We start from the raw sequence: 24,509 nt of genomic DNA, 5'->3' as shown, positions 1-24,509 counted from the left end.
CGCGCCGCGGCGCCCGCCCCAGCGGTCCCCTCGCCGCACCCAGCCGCGGCTGGCTCCAGTCGGAGGATGGGTCGGTGGGGCACTTGCCAACTTCTCGGTTAGTTTCTCCGGGTAAAACAGCTGCCTCGGTACGAGATTCCACCTGTTGCATGTGGCAAGTAATACACAACATTGTATATGTAACAGCAAGCCAGGATTCCGTTTGTTGTTGGTTTGTTGGGGCGGGGGGCGTTGTAATTATAGCAAAAAACCCAAAATAAGCTGTCTCAAATTCTTTAAGGCTTATTCCGTGGCTGATTTGAAAAACAAAAATTGAAAAGATAGATTGAGAATCAAAGTGTGAACCATAGAGTGGTTTGTTTTGGAAGGGATCCTAAAGATCGTCTAGTTCCAACCCCCTTGCAATAGGCAAGGGAACACCTTCCACCAGACCAGGTTGCTCAAAGCCCCATCCAACCTGGCCGTGAACACTTCCAGGGATGAGGCAAGAAAAAGGAGAAGCAAGCTCATTATTTTTTATTTTTTCTCACTTCAGTAATATTTGCAAAACTAAGTATTTTCCATGGAAAACATTAACAGTGAAATCCAGGAATACTGACCGCAGGACTGAACTGGTATCTTATACCACTAACAGCCACTGGCCTATCTGCAGCAGTCTGCAGTACTGGCATTGTCACACGCAGTGTATTCATGGTTAAGGATTTATTCTTTAAATCCCTTAAAATTTAGCATCTAAGAAGAAATTTACAGCAGAAAAACAGCACCTCTATTGCAGCAAAAAATGAGCAGGGGAACAATTGCAACAAATTTAATCCTGTCTGGTAGAGCACTGTCCTCCTCACGGTTGAAATCAATTACTGCCAAGGGCTCAGTTTTCTTTCTTTCCTTAGATAAGATTAAAAAAAATTCATTGTGTTATGTGAGAACTGGCAGCAACTTCTAAGTCCCCCAGGTACACTTGCATTATAACAGGTGTTGTCATTACTGAAAACAGTGGAATGAACTGGGAGTAATGGTACTAAGAGATATAATATAGGTACTTTTTTTTGTACAGTGGATAGATAAAGCCTTACAGTGTAATGTTCACAGGTCACTGTTCTATGATTTTTGCTCAGGATTGGACTCCCTGAAGCTGCTTAAACTTTTTCTGTCAGAAAATCGGTGTCTCAACACTCCATCCTGAATATTGAATTCATTTCAGTTCTGCAGGCAGCTTTTCCTTGTGAAACTTTGCTTTTATTTGATGCGAACTTTCTCCTTATGTTCTTCTTTTTTTCTCTCATTCATTCTTCGTTCCAAACAAGGCTAAATGTCTTCTCCCTCTAAGCCATCTAATCAATAGCTGTAAGCAAAGTAGGTCCAGCTTTCCTTCAATGTGGAACTGAAATAGACTAATTTATCAGCAACAGAAACATAACATCTGCAATCTTGTATGCCATTACCCAAAAGGTTGGTACTAGTTGTGTTTGGGTACATGCAACATCACCACCTGAATAGACATACTCCTTTTCATTAATAGCTTTCATTAATATTGGTTGCTGAAAATGTAAAAATGAAAACACTTTTTAAAAGATGTTTTTAAAGGTACTTTTGTGACAGTTCCACTTACTCAGGGCTGAAAGCAGAAAAGTGGAAAGCAGAGCTTGTGGTGGCAGTTCTGCAAAGCTGGCAGCTGCCATTGCCCTGCAAACTGGAACCCCATGGCTGGCAGTGACCAGACAAACACACGTGTCAGGAATCTGCCTCCTCAAGTATCAGCAAAGTGAATAGTTTTTCCCAGAGGTGTAGGTGTACCGAACCTATGGCTAATTATGACTTTTCTTCCAAGACACAGCAGACAAGCACAGAAGAAATGAAGAATTGCTAGTCTTACAGGTAGATGCCAAAGCACAATAAGAATGATAATCTCCAGGGGAGGCAAGGTTTTTGCAAGAAAGCTGTGACTAAACTTGTGTTCCTCAAGTGCTGTGAACCGGCCATGATAATGCCTTTTTTTTTCCCTCCTTTTGATGTACCTGTAGGTAATCTACTATGGAGTTTAATACACCTTCCCTCATTAATTTATTGGTTTTGAGAAAAAAAAAAAAGGTTTTTATAAAACCTTATAATATTTCTCCTGTAGGAATATAAAATAGCACAAAGCTATCGCTGATCTTCACCTTCCTACCTGCTTAAAAATGGACCTGACTCTATTGGCAGGTAGGGTTACAAACTGGCTTAACATTATTTATCTCTCCAAGTACCTTGCCAAAACCAGTGTTTTGTTGTTTAATTTTTTGCTTTCCATAAAGACAAAAAAAAAGTGATCTTCATTTACCTATACAGTTCTATCAAAACATGACAGGAAGAATTAAGCTAACAACTGAAAGTATTGACACCCTTTTTTTTCCTTGCCTAACTACAGAAGCCGTAATATATGGTAGAATTAAGCTTTAAAAAAGTGTTCAAGTAGGAATGCAGGAAATAGGAGTGGGAGAAAAGATATTAAATCATAAATTACACATTATAGAGGTGTTCTATTCACAAGAGCATGAAGCCTTGTTTTTCTTATGTGTAACAGCAAATTAAAGGTTTCAGTCTTAAAGTACTATAAATGCTGTCTCCTTTTCATGAAAGCATTTTGTAGCATTATATTTTATCGTGAGAGTAAATATATTAAATTGAAGTCACTGGTTATATTTTCAGCTAGTAACATATCTAAATGGTCACTTCTCATCTTGTGATGGAGCTATAAACCACAACACAATGACTCCATTTACTTTACTATGACTAAGATCCTTGATACCATTAATTTTACTGCTATTGCTTAATGCTATATATCATGAAATGTTAATGTTAAAAAAAGACCCAATCTATTTAGACTGAAAAGCAATGAGTTGGTCTACAGATGGAGTCCCAGTAATGGTTATATTTCTTCCTTACACTTCCTTTTCTTAGAGTCTAATATTCATTTGGATGCTGGTAAGCCACTCCCAGATTTTCATCATGGCTTCCAGGAGGACAGTTACTATCCTCTGATATTCCTTACCACCTCTCAAAATAGCTTACAGGAGTCTGGCCTGCAGAAACCAAAATCCATTGGATTTTGCTTAAAACGTTCAGATTAGTGACCTGAGTTAATCTTGATTGCTCTGCATAAAGCAATGGGGGCTGCACACATGCAGTAACAGATTTGGGCAAGGCTATCATTGGTGGGGGAAAGTTATGGATAGAGTTACTTGGTAGAGCTGGGTGTAGAAGTCAATGCACTGCAAGAGAAACATGAAATGGAAAAATACAAGTGGAAATCCCATGTCATATGTAAAGTCTGAGAACAAAATCTCTAATAGAGGGTACAATTTCTTGATTTTGACTAGGAAAAACTTAAATAATATTTGCCTTTAATGGTAAAAATCATGATGTAAAGCCAGAGCAATCTAATGATTGCTTTATAAGTGATGTCCCTCCAATGTATTACAAAGACCAATAATATTTTTGCCTATTTTTAGTAAGAACAGCTTTGAATAATTATTCCAATATCCAATAAAATCATTGCAATATGTATTCCATGTAGATATTTAAAAGAAGTTCATAGCTTTTTAATCTTAAAAGGGGAAAACCCACTCTTTCTTTCCAAAGTAGAAAATGGGCCAGAAAATCTTGATGTATCATAAGTTCAAATACTTTATTATCTCAGCAGCTAGCTGTTCTTACACTACAGTCTCCCTTTTTCTTGCTCTTAAATTTACTACTAGCAATATAAATTAAGAGAATGAACTAAGACATTACCTTTAGAAATTAAATAAATAAAACATAGTAAATCTTCTAGCTCATCAAATCACTGAGAAAAGCAGGAAAAAGAGACAAACTTGTCTCTTTTAATTTAACACTTCTTCTTAGTAATTATTTAATGAATCTGAAAAAAAGTGACAAAATGCTATGATGCATTCAGCCACTATATATGTTAAATCTGGTAAGGACCAACACCTTGCAACTTTCCCTATAGGCATTAAGCCAGCATGGCTTCCATAGTTTTCCCAGATTAAACACAGCTAAGAAAAGACCACAGCAATCTAACATCACAGTGTCTTATTTCTACCTTTTCACAACTTTTGTCTAAGTTTACATCCTGAACTGTGTCCAATGTTTTTTCAGCTGTCACAGTGCAAGGAGCTGCCACAGTTAAGTCCTGGTGATGCTTATGTCATGACAGAAGATTCCTTCCCTCCCTAAACCAGCAGTTCAGACCCATGGCAACAGGCAGCAATAATTCCATGGGCTCATGGAGGTTTTATCTCAGGCAAATTGTCTCCCATGATGTGAGCAGGGCAGGGCATGATGTAGTCATGAAGAAGTTCTGCCTCCTCACAATGGGTGCATAATTAGATGACAAGAAAAAATCCTGTGCTTTTACAGAACTGATTGAAATAGAAAAAATTATGTACGACAATTACTCATCAGCAAGCTTTTCAAAGACTGACAGAAAACATCCTTACATTCCAACTGAGATGTAGTTCCAGATGAAAAGTATACCTGAGGATCTGGATAATATCATAACATCACTCCAGTTTTGGGTTGCTATAAATGTCAGAAGCAGCACAAAATCTCTCAATATATCACTTATTCTTTATAATCTTCTGAATATTATGTGGGTATTCTGGAGCCCTTAAAATGGAATTATATTTCAAGTTTATCCTTTTCCATGCAATGAAAATATGGCTCCCTGAATCTGGTAGTGTATATTTCTGGAAACGATAACACTAACTGTGACCATGAACTATGTCATTAGAAGATAGAAATTCTCTCATCACATACCATTCTGATAACTCCATCTTTGCTAGAGATCCTTAAACCTCCTTAAAAAGAAAAAAACTTCAAAAATTTTCAATGCCTTAAAAATGTCAGACGTCTGTATTTTAAAGCTCTCTATGGAAACTGAAGATGAAAAATAGTTGGCTGTTGTAATTCCACAGTTGAAGCTCAACTGTTTCTTGTGATTTATTTTTGCTACTTCTTTATTAACAAAGAATTTTCTCGTAAGAAACTTAATGATTTTCAAGTGTTTGCGCTCGAGGGAACATACTGATCATTTTCCAAACCACTGAGAAATTCCTAGACTTTCAAAGTCACATAGAATTACAGGAGAGTTACCAACCATCATTTGTAAAACTCCTATGCATCTTCCACAACGAAATACTAATACAGCCAGCTTAATTTTGATTTTTGAGATAGTCATAGAACGTCAAGCAATGGTGCTTTGTGATACTTGATTTGATTTCTCTGAATAACACAGGGCCACAAAGAGCTCAGCGCTGCACACAGCTGTGGAACACCATAGGTGGTAGCAGGCCTCCAGCAGCTTATTTCACATGGTTCATCAGGCCTGTTGATACAACATGACCCACATCTCCAGTACATTCAAGACATTGTGTTATTCTGCCAAGGTGTAAGCGTGTGAATTAACACTTGTCACATGAGTAGTTTCATTGAAAGATTCCTAGATATGTCAGTCCTGCCGTCTTTTAACCTGGGTATCGCCTCTTACTCATTTTTCCCTTTATACTTAAAATTCTAGTGTGTATTTAATGCCTTCAGAGCAACAGCTCTAAGAGTCAGTGTTTTCTCCCTGTCCAGCAACTAAATCTTTAATGCAGACTTCATGGGTTTGCCTCTCAGCTATTGTGACCTTCTCTTTTCTGTCTTTGTCAAGTGCTCTCTTGCTCCTCTTTATCCACTCAGGATACTGCCACAAAGATGATCTTTCTTGCCTACCACTCCAGTTTACATTTCTAATGGATCTACTTCATCACATGCAAAATATGTGCTGTCACCTTCAAGGCCAGTCCTAACACACTACTGCCATACCTAGTCACTATTGACTTTTAGAGAATATTGAGCTGTTAACCCACCTAAGCAATAATTTCAGCCTTACTAATTCATAGATTAGACCTTATTCATAAGAAATGTTGCTGGCTCTAATACAGCCTCTTAATATTCTGGATGATTATAACTGCATGTGGATGCTGACATTTTTGAAGCCACAGCTATGGACAGATGGATAGAAATTCATGACACAATGTGGTAAAATTTTCATCCAGATAGCAAAGGGAGAAGACACATCATAAATAATCAGAAATATCATTAATAGTTAGAAATACATTGTGTTTTGCTACCTTTTTTGATACATATTATTGGAAAACTGTCAGTCTTTCTGCAGTGAACATTAAGGTGACTTTATCACAAATATGATTAGGAAATTTGTCTGTAGCATCAAAATAAGAGACTGACAGAAGAGTTCTTCCAGTTCAGCTGATGCAGCATGTGGATGTTTGCCAGATTTTCCTTCTAATCCCTTGTTGGTTCATTAGCAGCTCACTGCAGACAAGAGACTTATGCCAATCAACAGTAAAAGTCCCAGGAAAGCCTAGCTCATATGCCCATGGAAAACAACTTGAAAGTTTGGAGAAAGACAGCATTTCTCATAGTTCTGCTTTAAAAAGCCCAAGAACCACAAAACAAGACAGAACCAACAAACTAGGGAAATCTGAAGCCAATGTCTGTAGAACCCTTCAGCCTGACTTAAGCCCTAGAGTGCTGTAAGTCCAAAGAGCCAGCTCCTGCTTTTCCCAGAAGTTTTTATTAAGACAAATGACAGAACAAAAGAGTGACATGTTCTTTTTGTTTGTTTGTTTTTCAGACTGTTATACAAAGCTAACCACCATATAAATAAATAAGGCAAGCTGACAAATACACTCAGTTTCCAGTTCTGCCCAATTCACCTACTTGGAGCACTATGAAGGGCCCCAACAAGTTTCTTCCTAACAATTTGACAGTCTTTAAATTTCATTCCTGCAGATCTCTACCATGTATAAATCTGATACAGAGAAATCCATGTGCCTAAGCAAAGGTTGTCTCAATTTTGCTAGGAGTTTTGTTATGGGAGGAGGGTGATGCTAAGCCATCTTATTACAGAGACTCACTGAAGGGTGCATTAGGGTGCCTGAAGAGTTGTGAGGGATTGCACCATTTTTCTCATGGTCAAAAAAACCACTTAACAAATAATTATACCAACCATACATTTAATAGTATTTTTTACCTCATCAATAGTCCATGAGTATCAATGATTGTTTTAAGCCATCTGACAAGGATAGATGGATGGCCTTTTTATGTGAACAGCTGTACAGAAACACACACTTGGGTGAGTGGTCTCAGCAGACAGTCTGAACTAGATCAGTTGCATGTGTGCTCTTTACAGCACAGATTTGAAGAACATTAGTGCAAAAGTCCAGAAAGACATAAAGCACTGACATTTTTTAATTAAATGAACAGACTATTTCTGTGCATTAAGCACCTCCAAGAGTTAGAGACTTTCAGTATTGTTAAACTCAGCAGAAATATTGTTAAATTAATAGGCAGGGAATTCTTGTTATCTAAATTCTTTCTCCCTTGCCTGTCTTTATGCAACATAAATGCCTGTATCACCACTTCCTTCCTCATTACTGCACTATTTTGTTTCCAGTGAATATTTTTCATTATAAAGCAGTGGTTTGCATATAAAAATACGTGTTTTTACAGATTCATAATTCTATTGGTTCTTTAGTCCTCATTTCTTTAGTCACCTATGCTGTTTTAAAGCTACTTTTGTTTAAATTCATATTTGCTGCACTGGAAAGATTAGGTATTGATTTAAACCTTCTCCACTTCAGTCTGTAAGGTGAATGTGTTTATGTGTGAGCCAATAACTGTCCAAAATGGTGTGAAAATTTCTGGAGCAAAGACAGGCCCAGCGGAGACGCAAAGAGCAAACAAGACACTGAAATTTGTTTATATATTAATTCTTAAATGCATCAAGAGACTGTTGCTCTTTCATTTTAATCTCCTACAAGAATTTCTATAAAAGGACAGGTAATACTTCCTTTGTTTTTATATTCACTGGCAATATATCATGAAGAGAGATTCGAATGTTCCAGGGAGTTCAGGAATGTAAAACAATATGAAATATGACATGTAATGCACCTCATTTGTCAACACAAACAAAAAGCAAGTGAGACACATGCAAAGCTTCACTACAGTTAGGTATTTATTTATTCTGCTTTCTCTGAACACCTCATTGGTTATCTGATAGATGGTCCATCCCCACTGAGTAAAAGAGCCCACATTTTCTCCTCATCTGTTGAAAACATAAAAGGGTTTACTCAAGTAGCAAGGTTGAGCACCTTAAGGACAGGCATCAGAGGATGCATGAGGTGCATGATGGCCCAGTAAAAATCTTTCATGCAGTTGTATATCAGTTTACATGACAGAGAAAGGATTAATTTCCACAGGCAGTCAGGTGATTAAAATATTCTGCAGAGTAAAACAAACAAACCAAATTGATTGCTTCCCTTCACATAGAAGATTTAAAAATGTAATTGAAGCAAGTAGACTGTGTCTGTGTTCTCTGTCTTGAAAAGTACTAATGCTAAAATTGTGCTAGATGGGTTAAAACCAAAGCCATTTAAAGACTTCTAGACCAATGTTTTGAGATCACCTGCAAAACCAGTAAACTCTAAAACTAAACAGTACTAAAGGAAGAGCAGTGTGGAAGAAGGAAAAGAGATTCTGAAACACTTTCTTTTCCTCAAGCTGGGAACCAGACAAAGTTGAAATGGCATCCTAAGACTGCAACATAGAAATTAATTTTAGAATGTAAATTAGATTCACTCATGAATATAGCCCTGTCAGAGAACAGGACAACTGTGAAATGAAATATATACATACAACATGGTAGTGGCTGGAGGTAACAGAGATACACATCTTATATTCCCTTTGCATTATCTGTATGCTCCTCCTTTGTAACTTCAGGTTGGGTTTTCTTCCCTCAGAACTATCCCTCTTTTTTTGCACCAGAAGAGAAAACCTGAGCTCCATATTCAAAGCAAACAGCAGGGTCTGGCAAAGGAAGCCCATGGGAGCAGAGGTACTTGTCAGTAGAAAACTTTTCCACAGAAATGCAATGCATCAGCAATACTGATGGCTGGAGGCAGAATCTACCACTTCTTTTCAGTCTTGCTGCATATGAGGAAGGCAGAGCGTAGAAAGATGGCAAGATGAGTTTGCTTCTGTTTCCCAGAATCCACCTGCTCCACAATGTAGGCTACATGACTTCCTCAGGGAAAGTAGGATCCCCACAGTATCCAACTATGTGTATTCCGCCTCCCAGGAACAGACCGGGCTCAGGATTTTTCCCATGGTTCTACCTCTAGAAATGTTACAAACCTAAAGCCATGACTTATTGATGCCCGTTTTGAAATCTACCTGACATGGCCTGTGTACTTGGCTATTTAATTGCTGGCAGAGTTTCGGGTCTCTATTTTTGTAGCAATATTTTCATTTCATTGCTTGCAGAAGTTTTAATTTCAGAATAATTTTTCTTCATGTTCTCTGGCTCTTTTGTACCCTTGCACTATTTCCTGCTGCCATTGCTGGTCACTAACAGTATGTGTAATTCCATAGCTTTCTCTTTTGAACAAAGTTCTCATTGCTGTCCTTTGTCCCCATCATTAATAATTTGAAATATGAACATCAAATTACAAGGAGAAAGTTTGCTTTTTCCAGGTTCTATTCTGAACTGTTACTACATTAGAGGGTGCCTTGCAGTTGACATCCAGATCATTGTATTTTGACAACTCAGTTGTGGGTCAGTGAGTGATCTCAGACCAGTTCTTTATCCATGTCACCATGTATCCAATTAACCACCTCCTTCCATCTCATAGCTCACTGTCAAAGTGAAATATCAATGTAATCTTTTCTGTATTGCCAAGCAATTGGTGCATCAGAAATACTGGTACAGTAAAACAAAGCATCCTCTTTGAATTTATCAAAATACAGAAACATATATTTACTCCTCAGTGAATAACATATTGGTATGAAATGCTTGTGATGCTCCACCCGTTCAGTATTGGGATTCTGTTCTACTGTCTGTGCTCCACTGTAGTTGCATATATCAGCCTCAATACATGACCTGTGACACCCTAGCAAATATCTTTGCTGTGCTTTTCCACCATGGCCTATTTTAATAGTTCTACATACATTATACCTATGTCATTTCTACATAGGTATAATATGCTGATTTTGACTACAAGAAAAACTGAACTTCTATCACAGTTTTTTTTTTCACAGATGCATGTATTTGTCCAGATTGTATCCTTCCTAGGTGGTCTTCCAACATTCTAGTTAAGACTAGAAAGCACAGGATAAAACACTTCTAAGAAGAAAGCCCAGGATGTAGCTTTTTTGTTTAATAATATATTTAACCCACCTGGCAACCTCTGTAAACATAATGGAGTAAACTTGGCTGATAAACGGAGGGAAAATACCAAAGAAGTATTTGACGAAACATTCAGAAAGAACCCAGAATTACTTTTAAAACTATGTTATAGTCCCTGTAACTCTATAACTGCTAAGGCATGAATGATAGGTACAAAAGTCTGTGGAGTCTTGGAGTATGAACTAGATATTTATGTGTCAGTTCTAACAATATTAATTTTGTGATGTCAGAGTAATGCTGATCCTTCTTCTCAATGAGATGTTAATTAATGTTCTTAATAGTTGCTTAACAATAATGGCTTTCAAAAGTCATCAATATTAGGCATTTCACAGCTTCTCACTGAAAAAAATTAAATTAAATGGACAGTAAAGGAACAAAAATTTCATCATATTACAACCCAATAATTAACAAAGTATGAAAACTTTTGAGATAGGCCTACAATTAAAGATGTTCTTCAGACATGGAAGGTGTTGTGGGTAACCCTACAATTAAAGAAGGTGCCATGAGTAACCCAAAACGCCCTTGCATTCCATATCTATCTCTGCTCAAAATTGTTATTGTCTCTTTCAGACTCTGGAAAAGGGGGGAGGGGTGGTACTGCAGGCACTTTAAAGTCTGTTCAGGCAGGCAGCTCATGCCATTCTGCCATTTGTATTTTTTACCTCGCTGGGCTCTTGGTCTTTGCTTAAGCAGAGCTCTCTGGCCACATGGTTTGGCTCTTGGTTTCTTGCTTTAGGGCCAAGACAGGGCAGGCAGAGGCTTTTCCTTTTTGGGGTCTCTTTTTGTTGTTTTTTCTCACTTGGAGACATTGCAGTTCTCAGGTTTAGCTGCTTGGGCCCCACTCCAGGAGAGAAGATTAGAGCTGCCCCAGCCCAGCTGCCTTGCCTTGCCTGCTCCTGTCATTCTCCTGCCACAAGGAAGGCATTTCACCAGCTGAGAAGATGAGCAGAGCACAGAGGGGCGGGAGGAAGGACTGACACCATCCTTCCCTTTGTCCTTTGAAGCACACACTTGGCTGAGTAGCATCATCCTGGTGTACCTGGTGGTTTTGGGTGTCTCTGTTCCGGGGAGTCTGAGAGATTCAGCAGTTTTATATGTGGTGGTTATTTGCTGTTATCTCTTGGCTGTTGCTGTTCCTTCTAATAGTAAACTTATTTCTTCACTGACATCTACTGGTATTTGTTCCTTATTGGTGGAAAGGAATTGGTTGAACCTATAAAGAGAGGCAACTCAGTCCAGAGTTCTCCTTTAAATTGTCTTAAACTAAGACAAGATTATCAGACTGTCCTTGCTTTGTTTTTTTTCACTCATATGAGGAGAATTTTCAATGATCCAGAATAAATTCTGAGACATTTTGAAAAACTGCACAATTTGCAGAGTCGTTCCTCATTCTGATGACTTGGTGAAACTTGTTCTGTGCATGAAGTTTTGACTCTGTCCTATTCCCCAATCACTACCTCATGTTGTTGCAAAAGTAATGGAAGTGTCAAGCTAAAGATTTAATATAATAATTATCTGAAACTAGAGCCATATTTTAGTAATCACTATCAGAGGTGCTGCTGAGAGTTAAATTCATACAGAACTTACACTTCAAGTTCCAAAAATGGGATCACTGAAGCTGAATGAATCCATAGAAAACATGGCCTATACAAGAGAACAATAACAACCCCCCCCCATATTTGCTTTTGATATAGAAGACTTAAAATATAGCTAGCAAAAAAATGTTCTGAGGGAAGCATCAACTAAAAGAAATTTTCAAAGAATTTTTTTCAAAGAATGCAGACCCAGTTGTACAATTTTAAAAGATCTCAGAAATCCACCTATTCCAGTCCCTTGCATTGCAATTTACTGAAAATTTTAATTTTTTATTTAAAATGAAAGAAATAAATTTTAAAAATTAGAGCACACCCCCCTGAACTCTAATACTTTGTCATTCTCTAGAAGCTGAACTCAACCCCAACCCAGTGTTTTCCCCAATATATTTTTCTTCTATTTGATCCCACTTATTCTTGTCTATTCATACATCTCTGTAAACCAGTTTCTCACAGAAGATGATCTGGGGTAAAAAATTTAAACTGAAGCTACTAGAATTCTTTGAAGCAATCACTTAATTTTCATACTTTCATATTATCCTACTTCTGATGCTCTGGTACATTTATATTTTTTTAACTAGAAAACTGAATATATAAATGTTCTTGCTATTTTTAAAACAGGTTTTTAAAAATGGAAAACAAAACTAACATAAAAAGTTTGGGAAATGCATTTTCCTAACATACAAATATAGAATTTCAGAACCATCCAGAATAAATTCTAAATTATTCCACAGCTGTGGGAAACCTAACTGTCATTCAAACTAACTACTGACTACATTGCTTTTATGATGTACTCTTTAATCTATTTTTTCTCATTTTGGTTAAGAGCTTCCCTAGGCATCGACTGTGTTCTTATATACATTCAGAATGTCATCCCAGGTGTATGATATCCTAACTGATGTTAATAAAATAAAACAAAACACCTAAGCTTTATATTTAAGTGGAACATGATTGAAGTGAAAAATCTGGTGGGCATATGATTTCTATTTAGTTGGGAAAGCATTGAATACCACTTTTTCTAAAAACTCATTTGGCCCCTCAAATTAAGATCAGCTTCAGCCAGAAAAATTATCCGAGGTGTACAGTGTTTAATGGAGATCAGCATATATCCCAGACTCATGTGAACACATATTATGGTCATGTTCCCTGAAAAAAGAAAAAAAAAGCAGTGTCTGGAGACTCGCAGTCTGCTTGTCCATTGCACTGGGAAAGAAAGTCCCATCAGGAACCCTGCAAATACCAAGAATGTCTGCACAATGGTTTTGTTCTTCAAGCACTGAACTGAAAGATAAATGAAATTAGGTGTAGTCATAGAGTTCCTGACTTGCTAAAACAATTACATTTTCTTAATAAATATAAATTTATATTGTTAACTCAAGACAAGCCATTGCTCTTAGTATGAAAAAAATTTAGCATTAATATGCCAGTTTTGGCTGGACAGTTAACATAGTCTGTATATATGTTTAAGACAAGATCCATTTCAGCAAATTTTGATCAAAAATATGTATTTCTGACCTCAGGAACTCTTCTGGAGAAATTCATAATCCCAGCAGATAAACTGCTTTGTACAGAGGGAGCTGCTGCCAAATATTCAACATATAAATTATGCTATTCTTGAATGTGTTGATCCCTTGGCAGAGATGAGCCCTAAATAAGTGTCTCATTGCATGTTAACAGTTCATGTGGCTGGCTTTCAATCCTGTGTAATTTACTGAACACTAGAGAGCTTTATTACAAGGTTCAGGAAAATTAAATAAAATTGAGTACAAATGAAGCATGGGTCATCCATGAGCAGAATTCAAAGGGATGCTGGAAAGCAGGATAGCATCTGTTACAGGATCCAAAAAGACAGATGGATTTCCAGTGCATCTGTTTGTAGAAAATAAAATGTTTTGGCTGAGGTCTGGCTGTGTTTTGTTAGAAAATAAGAAAGATGTCCTAATAAATTGGGCTAACACTCATCTGGACACACTTTTGCTTCTGCCTTAGCATAGACACAATCCCCTTTTGAGTAGGTGAAAGAATGAGAAAGCATGAGATTTCACAGAGATCAGAGGAATAATATGTGAGATAATGTCTCCTCCTAATTGAAGGAACTCAGCTAAAACCAAACAATCAAAAAGCAAAACCCCCATGCAATCAGTAACACAATCAGGGAACAATAAGACCTACATAAGTCAGTGGTCCCAAAGGTACTGGACCTAACTTGCTACTGATTTGTAATATACAGTCTCTTACAAAACTACAAAATGGGTGTAAAATGTTACCAGTTTAAAATGCTACACAGCATTCATTTCGTACTGGAGTACTAAACAGCATGCTGGCACGCTTGTATCTAGTATTTAACAAGAGTGTGCCAGCATTAGGAAGGTGACCAGGGTCAGCTGGAGATTGCAAAGCATTACTTCTTTTTTTTTTATGTTGATGCTTACAATTTTAGCCTCAAGATCCATGTTTGACATTACTAACTGAAAATGAAAGGGTAAAGACAGAATGAGGTATTCTGTACGTTTTCTCTCCGGTTGTGTCATGGCCTTGCAGCCTGTTGGCTGTGCTTTTGGAGAGCATATGGCAACATGGAAATTTTCTCTGTGGAACACTTGTACTGCTGGAGCCTGAACATGGGGAACTGCTTAGTCTTGTTACAATTACTACATATTCCTGTGCAGCTAGTTGTTAACCGATGCAAGGGACAGCTGGTTATTAAGTTGTGCCTACTTACTAACTAGTTTATAATTTATGCCTTAACTTACACAGGAGACAGCTATACTTTTACCCTTCCCTCACAGTCTGTGCGATGACGGGAGGGAGAGGATTCCCAGGTGCTAGAATCTGCATGGGGCAGCACAGACCACAATGGAAAGTCTGCTTGCCATAACTTTTTTTCTGCAGAAACAGCTAAGCAAGGAACTTGCTTTAAAGGAAAAGCTTTTAGTCATTCTAAAACAGACACCTTGTATTCTGGATAACTAGTCAAATAAAAAGTTCATCTTACTAAAGTATGATTCAGTTCTTTAAAAAATCACAAACATCCCACCCCTCCATCCCCCCAGCCTCCCCAAAAAACAACTTTTACTGAAACCCAGTGCCTTATTTAGGCTGTGCTGTTTAATGGGCCAGATAATATCAAATAAAGGACATTAACAACAAAATAGACCTCAGTATTTCTGCCTGCTTTAACACAGACTGATGGAGAGTCTTAAACTGTCATTACATTTTTAAAAATAGAAGGTACATGAATAGGCATGCACCTCAGGTTTTTTAGAGAAATGAGTCACAGCTTTTCAATTATGTTTCTTTTCTTGCATCCTTTATTTTCAGTTTAGGAAAAATACCCTATTTGCACATCCTATTGCATCCTTTTCAAAATCCTGTGAACATAGTTAATCTCACCTCATGTGATTGGGATAACGGCAATAATAGCACTGTGAAAAGCAATAGGCCTCATTGTTACTGTGGTTTATTGAAGAAGATAATGAGATCTTGTAGGTTACCTTGAGAGGAATATTGACAAGTATCACTTTACTCAGTAAATATTCTTGTCTATGAGTCAGATTCTATTCAAAGAAAATTCAGTTTCTACTATGAATTCAACTTCACCGAAGTATTAGTGTATTTTGGGAAGTGCTTCATTTCTGTATACATGTGATCTTCCCAAGTTATACCCAATAGTACACAGAATTTGATGTCTTCCCCAAAAGCTCAAAGTACTTGTCAAAAGTGTTTTGCAGGAATATTTCTTGCTGAAATTTAGACAGGGAAACAAACTAAGAGGTAGAGAGCTGCTTTTTATAACACAGTTAAAGAGCCAAAAGTATAATCTGCACATCCTGTTGTCCATCCTGGTGTTCAATCTGTCTGCTATAATAAAGCTTAAAGTATTTACAACACTCTAATTTTGTTGTTGCAATTTCTGTAATTGCTTTAAGTATGCTAGGCTGCTGTAAAAGATTGAAAAAGAGAAGGCAGAGTAGAATTCTGTCTGTGAAAAAAATTTTAATTTTCAAAAGGAAGAAGCAGAGTTCTACTTTATGAAGTAATGTCTGACTATGGGGTCAAGATTAAAGAGCCTCCAAAATCCTCTGAAATTTTCATCTTAAGGGTAAAGACTTTCTTCGTAAGAACTCTCAACTATAATGGCTTAATAAATTGTTGAAGCTCACAAACCCTTTGAAAGCAAAAGTGTGCAAAAAGTTCTGGATGAAATGGCACAGGATGCTACATGACATAGAGGCTTCTGGCAATCCTGCAGCTAAAAATAATCAAGAATGCAAGAACTTAGCTTAGCACTACCTTAGTTTCAATCTTTTCCCAAAGTAATATCAAATCTTGATCTAAGCACTGTGAGAAACAAGTGGAAGACATACCAGGACAAAGGAGCTGAATTCGCTGCCTGATTGGTATTAACCATTTCTCCTCATTTAGCACTGTATTAGTTGGGAAAGAAAAAGCATTGGAGTTGACAAACTTTAGTTTTTTATATTCTGGGAATAAGGAACAGGTATTTCAACATAATTTCTCACATCAGAATCCAAACCTCCTTTCATATTTCTCTACAAATATTGAGTGGGAGAAAGGAAAGCTTGGAAGCAATTAGAAATAACAGGATGATAAAAGTTCAAGTTCGTGTGCACAGACTACAGCTATGATGGGTATTATTTTGAATCACATGTACTGTTGGAACACCTTCTAGGTAGTGCATAATACACACCCATAAAATGTATTCAGCTAGTAAAAGAACTTCTGGATTTTGGCACTCCCTACAACTGACCCATTACCACAAATACAGTGAGACCAGTGTGCTGGGACATGTCCTACCTGCCTGGTCTGTGTGGAGAACCCCTCAGAGTTTGCACAGAACTGCTGACTTCACAGTCATATGGCAGGGGGGCCTAGTGAGGACCAGCTGCCAAAAAACTCAGCTGAGCATGTCTGGTAGCCATATATTCGGATGTCAACTTATCTGAAGCTACATCTTTAAATGAGCTGCCTGATCTTTAGGAGATTCCATGAGATTGCTGTATACATGCTAAAACTTTCAGATCATCCATGGTACTCTGTAAACTCTGCGAGCTCAAAAAAAATCCCAGATTTTTGAATTTTTTTTCAGGCAAAGACAGACCCCTGGACTCATAACAATACATTCAACTCAGAGAAAGACAAGCCCATTCTACCTAGATCTGGTTGTCATGCTTCAGCTAAAATTATGGCACTGCTTGCCATGAGGAACAGATATAACCACTATATATGTAAACCGTGCAAAACAGAATACATATTCATTTATCAGGTCGAAGTCAAAGTGGAACATGTATTTCTGAGACTGAAGATAAAGAAAAATGAGGCAAATTTGCTTTTCCCAACCCGGGCATTTATCTGAAAACCTGTAGTAGTAACTGTGTGAGAAAACAAAATGTTGGAGCATGGCAGAAAAGAATTCCAAGGCAGAGAGAGACACTGTAATGGATTTATCTGTGTACTACCAGAAAGGTCAAAGGGAATCTGATTCAAAGTTTTACCTCCTTTATTTGGCTTCCAGTCAATAAAAATAAAGAGAAAAGGAATATTCCTTTGGTGCTTAAATATACTGAGAAAAGAAGGAAAATTATTTGTCCCAGAAATGAGACGCTCTAAATACTGCCATTTACCTACCTGTTGATATGCCTCTTTTTTTAAATCTGAGTTTAAAGAAATAAAAGAGGGAAGGCTCACCACAGCTCCTGTCAGACTTCTCTGTTACTTGGTTCAGAAAATAGGAAGTTAAAAAGGAAAAAACAGTGTTATCACTACATCCACTCAGGGTATCAACAATTGGGAAAGCACAATATTTAAGTCTTAAAAGCCATTATTTTCCCCACACACTGTCTGTGAAGATGAAAAGATAGAGTTCAATGTTTGTATGTGGAAGAAACTGAGGAGTGGCTTCTGCAGGAAGCTTTGGGATGCCTGCAAATTAAATATTGTATGTAGCTGAAGGAGGATAATATATTGAAATGATAGAAAAGGAAGAAAATTTCAGAGTTATGAGGATACTATGAGGACTGGTTGAACTGAAGGGTGGGTAAGAAATGAGATGCTTGCAGGCCACAAAGAAATGGGTTGAAGAGACTTAGGTAAGAGATTTCATTTTTCACCTGTGTTTAATTAATTTTTCCTTCCTTTTTGTTGCATCGCTGGGGATATTTTCCTTATATTCTCACTATCTAAATACATTTACACAAATGAGCATTTAGTTACGTTTCAAATTTGCATGTCTACTCTTTTTTTGCCTCAGGACCTTGGCAGACGTACCTTTATTCTCCCATGAGAATTTATGGAATATACATAGCTCCCTAAATCATATCTGACAGCTTCAGTTAATGTGGGCAGGTAGATTTTACACTATGAAATACGCTTCATCCATAACAATTAAAGTGTACTGCACAAGTTATGTGAGCAAGAGATGGAGGGTGTGTAAAGAGTTAAAGCTTCCATGGTAACCTCAGCAGTGAGGATGCAATTGGTTCATTTGGTCCCTTCTGTCACGTCTTGATGCCATACCAACAAATCATGAACTGTCCATCATTTACACATCTATTTTTAGAGCATCCTCAGCTGCTTTCAATAAAATGATAAATGACACGTTCACAGAGGGCTAGTACTGGTCATAGAAAGGGCTGTTTCCTTGTGAAATGCAAGGCTGGAGCTCTGGAGCAGAACAACATGACAAAGGTACTGACCTACAGTAAAATCAGATTAGAGGTTTAGGTCAAACTGCCCTTTGCTTTTCTTAGCAGCAACCTGTTCCTAACTAAAGGCAAACAAAATCTACGCCAAAGATGATCAAATATGCTTGTAGCAAATAAGGGAATTGTTTCAAAAGGCTGGTGTACCTGCAGAGTCACTCTCAAGTAAGAGACATTTAGTAATTACCTCATCTATACTGGAGTAGTTCTTTTGTGCTTTAAACAGGAAGGCATGCTAAACGTGTTTAAATAATGAGGTATGACCACTGCAAACACGGAATCTTTAATAATGCATTTTTTTAGGACACAGCTCTGTTCATGCAGGATGCCCAATTAATACAGCCAAACAATGAACACAAACTGTTGTACCAACAATTCATTGGCATGTCTGCACTACAACAACAACAACAAAAAGGCAGAATACATATAGACAAATGGGAGAAGACACTGTGGCAGGAAAAACATGGAAATAAAGCCCTTGGGTAGTCAGAAGTGCACCAGCAGAAGTCATATCATATCATGGCATTAAAACTCAACAGAAAACTTTCCACCTGAAGTGCCCTAACTGCCTACAGACAGTAATGCCTTAAAGAAGTAAAGCATTTCCTCAGTGTCATAAGTTTGCTTCTCTCTTTTTGCTTGACCTTTATAACATTTTTCCTTATTCTGAATGCTCTGCACTTGGTTTTCCTTGCTCCAGTAATGCTTGCTGGACTTATAAAGTATTTCCTAGGCTTTCAAGCCAAGTCTTACATACAAACTCAGGTTTCTGTTTCATAATATATCCTGAAGTCACACAGCTCCCTAAGAACAGGGAATTAACCCAATATTTTGCAGGTTACAGATACTGATCAGTAACTAATTTTGAACTACTGCATATTCCCATTAACTGCATATAATTTAGAATTACAGATACTGATCAGTAACTAATTTTGAACTACTGCATATTCCCATTAACTGTATATAATTTAGAATACAGACTGAAAGGTCTTTGGACAAGAGACTGTAGATTTTTAGAGCTGTAATCAGTCACAAACTACTGAAACTCACTCTTAAAAGTTTTTTCTAAATAAAGTCAATTTGCTTTTAGTGTTCTGACATTTTTACATGAATACCAATATACTGCACACTAGCAAACTACAGTTTTCAGATGGTTTTTCTGACAGACAGAATATATTCTGAAAAAGCAGAACAGTAATTATTTCAATTCCTCTATTTCATTTGCTGATCTGCCTTTTTATGTGATAGCAGAGAGCTTTTTCATAATAACAGGTAAATTCCTATTTTAATGCATTATGTTGCTTTAGAAGCAGAAAAAAGGCGCTCGTTTTTAATATTTCCTTTTCTATATATTCCTTGTCTGAAAGCAGTAAAAAATATTGATAATTGAGGTTTGAAATAATACTTTTAAAATTACAATTAGCTTTTCACAAAAGGACAGATAAAAGTACAGTACTGATTTTGTCAGAAGTTCCAAAGAAAACCACAGAATTGTTGTTTCATGAAAATTATTTTCTTGTTTTTTTACAAAAGAAGTCTTCCTCAGCTGTGAACGGGGCTCATTTTAACATTAAAGAAAACATCCTTTTTGTTTCCATGCTTCTCAGAAGCACTGAAATTAGACATGATAAAGACATTTCAAAAGAATGGTTCACTTTCAGATATCTTATTCCAGACTTGTTGCATGTACTTTGTAATGAAAATAATTCATAAACTTATGATTCTTTAAAGACAAACAAAAAAAACAAGTCCACAAAGAAAAATAATCTGAAAGCACCTTTTCAAAAACCAGCCAAACCAGCCAAACAATTTTATAAAATCAGCTTATCAGCTTTGTTACAAAGCTAATTATAAGTGTGCTCAAATGCAATATTCCCTTAGTTCATACATGAGTAGAATTATGTCACATTGCTTTTCTCTCAGTCATTCCACATACTGTTTTGGCACCAGTAAGAATTCATTTTCAAAGCTCATTAAAACTTTTAGGGTTTTTTCAGTCTTGCAAAGCCTCTCAGGCCCTTAGTATTAAGCTGACATAAGTGCATAGCAAAATAAACACCCAGCTCATTAGTAAGATCAGCAAGGATAGAGGCCCTTTCACCATATTCATAAACACCAGGTTTACACTTCAGAGTCACATCCATTGGGGAAACTGCAGAACCCAAGTAGGCATTAAAGGGCCATCTCCTGGGAAATGCCATGGCATGAGGTGGAACAAAATGTACCCCTATAACCCCTTGTTAGAGTATGTTGAATTACGCTGAGTGGATGCTTTGACCACACAACATCTTCCTTCACAAGATTTTAATAAATTGTTCTCACTGTCACTGACAAAGCTCTAAAAGGAAGCAAGTGAAGAAGTGGAGAGATGAAGAGAACAGAGACCTGTTCACAGGTCAGGGAAGAGTCAACTGGGTCTGCTCAGCATTGTCTACTCCTACTTGCCCTCCACTCAGGTACCTCCTTCTCCAAAAGAGGGGAAGGGATTTCTGACCTCTCTCCAGTCCCTCGTGGATCATCAATGAACACAAACAAAACTGAAGGGAAGCTACCAGTCAGTCTTTAGAAAACAGATATTTAATAGATTTATATTTTTCTACTATTTTCTCCTTTTTAATTCAATGCAAATAGAATAATTTGTGATTAAAAAATGTATAAATACATAATCACTTAGCTTCATGCTGGCCATTCTGTCAGCACTGCTTATTTTGTGTGCCACTCCAAAGTATTCTGAGGAAATACTGATGTACAATTGATGGAAGTGTTCATTTATGTTTTATTGACACAGCACATATGTATAATTAAAATTCACTGGAAGTAATTCTTTATTCCTCAAAACATCTAGATTTATTAACAGAGTAAGTTTCTGCTCCATGTAAACAAGAGTGGTTACATAAGGCTTTTACAAAAATATTTTCTTAAAAAAAATTGATGCTATTGTTAATAATTTGGAATATTTGCATAAATGTGAGCAAAGATGGATGACTTTAAACAAGTCACTAATTAAGAGACTGAAAGAAAGAAAGGACTAATAGCACCTTATAACCCAAGATAAGCATATTAGCATATTGTATCTCATATCACTGTGGTACTGTCAGAAAGACAAATAATCCTGGTTATACCTGAAGCAGTACTGTAAATAATGCAATCAGTCACAGCAAGGGGCTTTTGCTTGCTGTTCATTTTTTAACATGAACTCTTTTTAAATTAGGTTTGCTGCTGAAATATATATATGTATGAAAATGAATAAAATTTTTTTGCAATAATATGCAAGATAAAGGATCTCCCTGCAACTGAGTTACTAGTTGCCATTCCCTAAAAGTAGCTAATCCTTATGCACACTTCAATCTAACTCATACTGCTGAAAGAGAATGGCAGATCATTAGTAAAGTCAATTTTTCAGATTTACTGCCAGAAAAACTGCTTGCTTTTTACATGACAACAAAATCTTTTCCAAGTGAAAATTTGTGAGATTTTTTTGAATTAGCCAAAGGCTAAAAAATTACTCACAAGGAAGTAATAAAACTTCAGTTAGTGCTGGTTAGTGCTAATTAATATGTTGCAGCTATTTTGCATTATATGCTTTGGGATATGTGCTAAGTCCTGAAAACTAGCAGAGGGCACAGGTAATATTTTAATATTTTGATACCTTTTCTTTGGATGAGCCTCTGAAAAACAGTGGTCCCATTTTTCAAGGACCTCTGAATACTAAGACTCTCTCATAACTTAACCCTGAACTTATTGGACAATGCTGTCACCACATTTCCCACACACAATTAATAATGTCAGCTACTGTTCTTAATAACAATCTACAGTAATCCAGTCCCTTCTGAGCATAGTTCTTGTAGTACTTAAAGGACTAATTCATTTTGTCTCCCATTAAAACTTAAGCTTTAATTTTATGTCTCCTATACATAAATGGGGGGGATGGGATGGCAGGGGGGGCGAAATGGTGGAAAAATGAGAACAAAATTCAAAAATGTCTCTTCTTTCTGATCTCTCAGTTTTTCAGTGCCCATTCAGGATACCTCTGTAAGTACCTTGTCATTTTCTCTGTACATCCATACCCTTGATCTGGAATTTGTCTAGGCACTGGAGATCACTGCATCTAGTGAAAACAAACTAAAATGCATACATTAATTGCTGATATTCCCCATTTGGAATAGAAGCTGGGGCTTCCATTTCTCAGGCTTTCTAGTCTGTGCTTTGACCAGGCCCCTGGACCCGTATATTAACAGCACTTTTTCGTGATTGAGGAGAGACCGTGACCGTAGTGCAGCAAGGTGGCGGTGTAGTAATACCAAATTGTTTCTTCTCTAACAGTTACATGTACGTGAAAAAGATGAGTGAGGCTCTTAAGGTAAATTCTCCTTGGAAATCTGGAGAAAACACATGCCAGCAATGTGACAATAAGACAGGAAGCATTCAAAGACACTTTTTATTGTATCTTGGACAATCTTAACACCAAAATTTAAGGCTACTCTGGTTTATTTCTACCTCTTCAAAACATTTTATATCAAACAAATTTAACCTGTGCTGCATTGTTAAGTAGGTGGGTATATATGAGTAACAGCAGAAATCTTGTTCTTTAATTCATTGTATTATTATATGTGGTTAGAAAGATTTCCTTATTTTAATGAAAATTTTTAGAGTGGGTTAAACACTGAAATGTGCCCACAATCAAATACAGAATAAGAAATTATTTATTTATGAAAGTGCTTTATTTTTGATTACTTTTAATGACTTAATTCTGTACTGTGTAGAAACAAAATATTAGTTTTATTTCAAGTCAATTACTGAGTGACAGATTCAGGTTTCAAATTCAGCTGTTCCATTTGATAAGTCTCCTAGCCCCAAAATCATAGAGGAGGCAAGACAATGTAATCCATGGGTTTTGGAGGCCAGAGAAAAAGAGCAGTATTTTGTGGGTTCTGTGGCAAATGTTCCCAGAATGATGCCATAAGCTTATAACCTTGATGTGAGTAGAGACGTGAACTGCAGGTTCTTCCTGGAAAGTACAAAAGTACAGAAATAAAACCCTCTGCCACTTCAGTTCTTAGTTTGCCTGTCCATAGCCGTGAACCAAAAAAAAAAAAAAATCAAAATCGCAAAAAAAACCAACCAACCAACCAAAATACACCAAAAAATGAAAACAAAACAAAAACAAAACTGAAAACAAAACCAAAAAAACCTAATAATAAATAAAAAAACCCCAGGAGAGCTAGAGAGCCTCAAACACTACTATCTGGAAGTCCCAAAGATGTTCTCTTGCTCCTGAAAGCCAGATATTACCCCAGGTGTTAAAATGTTCAGCAAATACTGGAAACAGGAGTTAAAGTTAATACATCACTACTTTTTCTTGACTGACTCTGGCCAGAAGAAACTGAAATGTATATGACAGATCCATCTTATATTTGACAACAGTGACTAGCGGTGGCATCTGGCACATTTGCAGTGGTTCTGAGTAATGCCAGCTCTCACTGGGTATGCATATGAAAAGCAAGAACCAATTTGACTTCAAATCAAAGGAATTTTTTGCTAGCTGAGAGACTCACAAAAGAGTTATATCTGGATCAGCTGAAATACCAGAATTTATAGAGAGGTTGATCACAACAACGCAAATGTCCCTCTCAAGTATTTCTGCTCACTCTCTGCACTTCAGCACAAGTGTGTGCAATTACCCAAGCTGCTGGCACTCCCGGGGCTATCCGTGTGCTTGTTAGCACAAGTATTTGGAAATGCAGGGACGTGAGAGAAAAGCTGATCCTTTCCTCCCTCCTAGATCAAAGAATCGAAGGAAATAAGGACTCTATTCTGCTTCCTCTCACTTTCTCCATCCATTTAGTTAGCACCTTCTCTGACAGAAAAAAAAATTATGCAGGGCTGCATCTCCTGCTGCTCCCTATT

The 24,509-nt window shown here is 37.1% G+C and overlaps 1 protein-coding gene across 1 annotated transcript in view; it reads right to left on the bottom strand.

The window, feature by feature from the left end:
* The window catches only part of KCNIP4 (potassium voltage-gated channel interacting protein 4), a 296,108-nt gene that overhangs the window by 186,040 nt on the left and 85,559 nt on the right, over positions 1 to 24,509 (bottom strand). The gene's annotated exons all lie outside the window — the stretch shown is intronic.

This window comes from Corvus brachyrhynchos, unplaced genomic scaffold (genome assembly GCF_000691975.1).
Source record: "Corvus brachyrhynchos isolate BGI_N302 unplaced genomic scaffold, ASM69197v1 scaffold80, whole genome shotgun sequence".
Lineage (NCBI taxonomy): Eukaryota > Metazoa > Chordata > Aves > Passeriformes > Corvidae > Corvus > Corvus brachyrhynchos.
The sequence above is the reverse complement of the archived record's forward strand: the minus strand, read 5'-3'. Positions and strand labels throughout refer to the sequence as shown.